A 6,816-nucleotide genomic window follows, 5' to 3' on the forward strand; every position below is an offset into this window, starting at 1 on the left:
TGCAGCTGCCAGTGATATTAAACTTTAGATTGGGTATCACCACAGGATTACAACAAAACACGTTCACATTTTGTAACCTATAAAAAGTATCGTGCTGACACTAAGTGAATATGGGTGAATTTGATGCCCTCCATCCGAGGCGACTTTAGAGACAGGGGTGCATTTAATTGGGTGGAAGGGTGCTGGGTAGAAACCCCTCCTCCTTCCCGCCCCCTGCCCCAATGAAGTCTGGAAGGCTTGTGGGTGGCCTGGCTGTCCCATCGCCTATTGAGGCCCTTAAGTAGACAATCAACGCCCACTTAAGGGCCACATCCCATCAGCCCCGGCTAGAGTTCAGCCAGTGGTAGGCGGAGCCATCGCCACACGGGAAGCCCTATTGGGATTGCTTGCAGGTTCCCCAGGGTGGGTCCCTCGTCCCTCAGTGCCTAATCAAGGGACCCAGCATTGGGAAGGAGGAGGGCCTGTGAGACCCATCCTCCCCTGTCCCTGTTTCTGACCCCTTCTGTGACCTCCCATCCCACCCTCACTTGCCTGTGCCCTGAGGTCCCTCACTGATCCCGGGTCTCTGGTGGGTGCATTACTGGCACTGCCTACAATGGCTGCCGGCCTCTGAAGGGCCAGTGGTTCACAGGGTGCAGGATTGAGTCCTTGACCCCAGGGAAGGCTCCCCACTGGCCACTTAATTGCCACTTAATTTAGCGGGCGTCCCCCAAAGGAGGCGACACGGAACTCTCACCGGCTCTCCAGCTGGCGTGCGAGACCCCCTTCGCCTGGATTAAATACCTCCCTATATTTCTGAAAAACAATCAAAAATATCCTTCTTTACATTTGAAGCCAGATGATTATAAAGACACAATGGCATTTTTAATTATGAGTTGATTTTCTCTGTCTTAGTACAAAAATCACTGGCTGGAGTTCGATGTGTGTTTAGAAAAGTTGGTAAAAGTGCCAATGAATAGCAACAGTTGCAGATTTGAGTGTCCAATGTGAGCCAGGTTAAGCATGATGGATGAACATAAGAAATAGGAGCAGGAATAGGCCATTCGGCCCCTCAAGCCTGCCCCGCCATTCAATAAGATCATGGCTGATCTGCCCCAGGCCTCAACTCCTCTTTCATGCCAGCTCCTCGCAGCCTTCAATTCCCCAAGATTTCAAAAATCTATCCACCTCCGCTTTAAATACTTTTAGTGATCTATCCTCCACAACTCTCTGGGGTAGACAATTCCAGGCATTCACTACTCTATGAGAGAAGAAATTCCTTCGCATCTCAGTTTTAAATGAGTGTCCTCTTATTCTGTAACTATGTCCCCTAGTTTGAGATTCCCCCACTAGTGGAAATATCTTCTCAACATCCACCCTGTCAAGTCCCCTCAGAATCTGTACATTCAATATGAAGCCTCTCCAGGGAGGAGGATGGATCACAGAAAGGGATCATTAGAGAAAGCATCATCAGTCTGTCATCAGATGACATGTAGTGTAATGGTAATGTCACTGGACTAGCAATCTGGGATGTCTAGGCTAATTTTCTGGGAACATGGGTTCAAATCCCAACATGGAATCTGAATTAAATTCAATTTTTAAAAAAATTTAAATTAAAAGCTAGTTTCAGTTATAGTGACCATGAAATTGCCATTTTTTGTCAGTAAAAACGGCAAATCGGTCTATAATTCATGAGGCACTGAGACTTCCCATGACTCTGTAGATTAGGTAGGTCCACGGGCAGTGACCCTGCCCATATGAGAGCCCACCAAACAAACTGAAAAGGTGGGAAACTCTACATCAGCAGCCATTTTGAGATGCTTGCATCATGGCGTGAAAATGCCAAGACTGCCCAGCAGGGGGCATGGAATGCTCGCAGTGTGGTAAAGCTGGACATTTCAAAACTGGATATTGCTGAAAATCTAGCAATTTTGATCAAAGTCGCAGACCAAAAAGTATTTATGAAGCACATTTCTTCCAAGAAACAGAAAGCCCAGAAAACGATGACCCTACATAGTTCCTAGGGGAAGTAGATAGTCTTCATCCAGATCATTGGTCAGTTGTAGTCCAAGTTCAAGGCTTTAATACTTCTTTTAAAGTTGATACTGGAGCGGTTGTTAACATATCAGCAGATAATCTTGACTGGCTTCCGGCAATGACCCTTCATCCATTAGACATCAAATTACAAGGTTCAGGTGGCACAGATCTTCCGATTAAAGGCAGGATTATTGCTCCTCATAGTTACAGATTGTTGATTCTCTCTATGCTCTTCATAATCAATGTATGCCCTTGTTGACTGGTGATGTTGGCATCCTTCTAGGAATCCTAGAAAAATCAGGTAATGCTCAACATTTAACGACTCAGTGTCTTTCATTCAATAATGTTAAAGCTTCTTATTCAGAAATGGAAATTCAGCATTCAGAAGCTGAGGAAATTTATTCACTCAGCAGTAAGTTCCTTCCTTTCACAGAAACACCATCCTCTAGACCAAGGCCAGACATAGAAGTTTTGAATCTCTCAGTTCTTTATGAAGAATGGTCAGAGGTGGAGGATACAGAAGACACTGCAGCAAATGGTGACCATCCCCATGAAGACCTACTGGACCTGAATTGGCTCTTCCCAGTGAGTGATAAGGAAGAATCCTTTACAGTACTGCGTGATGTCTTGGAGGTTGATGTCTTAGAGAATTATTCGTCTTTCCCATTGTTGGATGCACCTTATGATGTCTGTTGTCTGTTTAGAAAAATCAGCTGTGCTTTTAGTGGCTGAGCAGCATTCAGATCTTAGTTCCAGTGAATCTACTGATGCATTGCTTACTTTATCTCCTGTTCTTCATAAAGAGTCTTCCACAGACAGTGTTTTGCCTGAGTCCAGATTAGAGTTTATAGAAGATCACACTGCTCAAGGGCTGGCACCTTCCAAGGATGAAAGTCAGTTGACATCCATATTTTAGTCCCAGCTTAAAGACTTCTTCTGTTCGGAGCTGGAGGTCAGCACAGAAGCTGCAGCAGAATCTTTAGCACTCCTGAAGCTTCAGAATCCTGTACACAATCTTGTCCCAGAGTTGATTGTCTACAGGAAATTTCTCTCATTACCGAAGATGAGGTTCTCTTGTCTCCATATTCTCAACAATTCTATCCATTGCCCATAGTTGAGCAGTACAAAGTAGCCGATCCTCCTGAAATATCATTGGGAAATCATCACTTCTTTTCCTGACAGTCTTACAGGAAGTTTTTTCCTTTGTCATCTAAGTTAATTAAAATCTCAGATCTTCAATGCCCTTTCAGTCTTCAATCCAGGAGTGGATGATACGGCTGTGATAGTCCATCCTGGAGTTAACGATCATTCCTCTTCTGAAGATTCTTCCCAGAGTTCTTCAAGTGAGCAGCAAGTTCTTCAGAGTGTCCTGTGTTCTTCTCTTCTAGTCTCAAAGAGTCCAAAGTTTGATTCTCTTCAGTCTTCTCTTTGGATCAGTCTTTCACTGAAAAGTCTAAGTTGTCCTTGCAGTTCAGTCACCCTGCAACCTACACTCTGCTTCCCAGCAATGCTGATGAAGTGCTGTCCTATTCTGCAGATGATGATGTCCTACCAGATGCTGAAGAAAGCCCTTATGCCACCAAGGCGTCTTCCCTAAGGGCCGAGAATACTGAGGAAGATTGAATCCCCAGGACTGTGACTCGGGGAGGGGAAGAGTGGGAGTTGGAGCTGACTAGAATCTGTAGTTGTAAAAAGGAAGTTACAGAAATGTAATCTAAATAGTTAAAGACACAGGATGGAATTGCCCCCAGTTTGCACAAAGTGCAGTAGTTGCCGGGAAACAGGATGTTTTACCCACCAGCCACAATGGTGGCTGCGTCCTGCCTCATTAATAATGCATTCACGAGAAACACACCGGATCGCTGGCGGACGGGCTTGGATTTGCCTGTCACGCTGTGACCTTAGCACTTCCTCACTCCAGACGCCATATTTAAAGTGCACCAGAGCTCATGCCTTCATGTCTTCAAGTCTTCAGACCAGGACTGCTCCAGGTGACGGATGGCCCCGAAAGCAAAGAAGGCGTCAGCCCCCAAATTTAATGACACCTCTCCGGGGCGCCTGCTGGACACAGTGGAAGGCCGCCGCGATGTCCCCTACACCCGCTCTGGCCGCAGGAGGTCCACGAGAGTCGCCAGTCCGGCTTGGGAGGCGGAGGCAGCAGCTGTCAGCACCCCAGAGCACAGAGGAGGTCAGCCATCCAGTGCAGGAAGAGGATGAATCCTCTCATCCATTCTGCCAGGGCAAGGCAACCACCTCATCACTCTGAACTCTCACACTCACAAACCCATCACACATCCACATGGCTCTCACCTCTCAAGGGACAACACCACTAACTCCCACACACATCCTCATATCTCTATCAGGCTCATATCCTCTGGAGCTCGCATCCTTATCCTGTCCTTGGCTCCGCTTACCACACATTCCACGCAGCGCCATGTGTCCTGCTCACACTCTCTCCATCTGCTTCCATCCAGGAGAAGCTGGCTCAAAACAGCAGGGAAAGGTCCCCGGCCAGTGGATGGAGTGGCCCACATTAGGTCCCTCACTCACTTTGAGCGTGCCATTGCGCTGACTTGTGAGGATGTGGACTGTATCTGTGACAATGGTGAGGTCGGTGGTGGACACCCATGTGACAATCCTGCATCCCATCATCCCTTTCTCAACACAACTGTGACTGCTCTCTCTCTCCTGCTTTTGACTCTGCTGCCATGCACTAGTTATCTCTACTTTGGTTCACAGGGAGCTCTGCCAAACAACTGACACCCTCAGCCAGCCAGTCCCTCAGCTCCATCCAGATCCTCACCTCCAGCCAAGAGGACACCTCCTCCATTGAAGAGCTGGAAACAAGCAGCTTGGAAGACCCGTCACAGTGTTTACCCACACCCTCCACCAGAGACACACACCTCGGTGGGACCTAAACTAGAGCAGGCTTGGGTTCACAATCTGGTGGTCACTGCATGGACACATGTCCGCAGCAGGAGGAGGCAGGTTCAGCTGAGTTCCCTGGCATTCGGAGGACTGCTGGGGAAGCAGCATCTGTGAGGTCCGAGTCATATGACGGGCCTCTGGATTTGGCCTTCCAGCGCTTCGTGCAGAGTCAGCAGAAGACGTGGGTACATCACGCAGAACTGTTGGAAGCCCTCAACAGAGTAGCATGCGAGTCAGAGGAATGCATCTGCCTGCTCTCTGATGAAGTGGTGCCCACATGTGCGGGTATGGAGGGCTCCATGGAAAGGATGGAGGATGCCATGGAGATCCTGATTCGGCAAAATGCGGAGATGCGTGCAGACCTGCACTCCATCACAGCAGCCGTGGGTGAATTCCTGCAGTGACGACGTAGGAGGGAAACGGAGCACCACAACACCCCTCCAGCTGCTCCTTCCCCTCAAGGAGTCAGACCGAGGCCCTCGGGCACCCAAAAGGAGGAGGAGTAGCAGCTGGACACCCCTGGGTCATCCACTCAGGAATCTCAGAGGCTGCCCTCTCCCTCCGAGTCCCTTTTGTCTGTGACCCCCTCAACCACGTCCTCTGACAGTGCAGGGGGAGCAGCTGACCCACAGGAAGACAGCCAGGGCAAGCCGGGGCCCTCAAGGCCTCAGCTCTCCAGAGGATGCACCTCAAAGTCATCAGGGGCAACAGGGCCAACCATTGCACAGGCTGTCGCCACCCCTGCTGCGGATGTCAGGGCAGCACCTAGAGTAGCGGTAGGCCTGGAAAAGTTAAGAAATTCTGATCACAAGTGGTTCACGGGTGAACACACTTTGTCACTTTATAATTGGAAAATGTGTAGTGTTGTCTTTCAGTTTCATTTACAGGCTTTGCAAGCCCTCCCACTGCATTACCCCACCCCACTCCACCCCACCCCACACCCAATAGTAGTTCAGGTTCACGCAGCTGGATCACGAGTGATTCTGAAGGGAGAGGTGTAAATGTGGCAGGGCCTTTCGGAGGATCGTACAAACACTCTCCCATGCACGTGGAGCCTTTATCCATCACACTCTTCTCGCTGCCTGCTGGGGTTCTCTTTCAGTTGTCCATCTGAGCTGACCTGCGTCTCCGCCCACCCACTGGTCACACTCCCATGCAGCACCTGGCCCTGAGGCTCCGCTCACTTTCAATTTCGACAACCATGCTGGTCGTTAAATTTCTGATCAGTTCCCCTGTCCTTTCCCCTTCCCCCAGTCACCCATGTCCTTTACCCCATCACTGTTGATCCCCCCGCATCACCTTCCATTTCCCTACTGTCACCTACCAACCAGAACCCTTTTCTTTCCAGGATGTCTAGGTGACTGTGCACGTTCCTTACCTTTCCTGAGAATCCAACCCCCATCCACATTGACCTCCCCAACCTCCTCCTTCCCACCCCCAGGGTCTGTGTCTGCCTCCAAGTCCCCATCCTTGCTGTCCCTTCTACCACCACCATCTCACCCTCGTCCTCCCACACTTTCGGCTCACTCTGGCCCCTCTCATACTCACCACTCCCTCCTACCACACCCACCCTCAGTTCACTCCCAGTAGGCAGTCATTGACTCCACAGATCCCTTTCTTGCAAGTTCACCTGGACATCCCCTCTCCACTCCCTCCTCCGCCCTTACTCCCTCCTCCTGCCAATGTAATGGAAAATCTGGCTTGGGGGATGATTCCGGTAAGGCCCTACTTTGCATCTTTTTAGCGGGTCGCAAAGCGGGTTCACGCCAGCCTGCAGCGGGATTGGCGTTCCACCATGGTGGACACCATTGGATGATCCCGCTGTGCTTTCACGCTGGTGTGAAACCAATTTTTGGCCGTCTCTAAAATTAG

This window comes from Carcharodon carcharias, chromosome 25 (genome assembly GCF_017639515.1).
Source record: "Carcharodon carcharias isolate sCarCar2 chromosome 25, sCarCar2.pri, whole genome shotgun sequence".
Lineage (NCBI taxonomy): Eukaryota > Metazoa > Chordata > Chondrichthyes > Lamniformes > Lamnidae > Carcharodon > Carcharodon carcharias.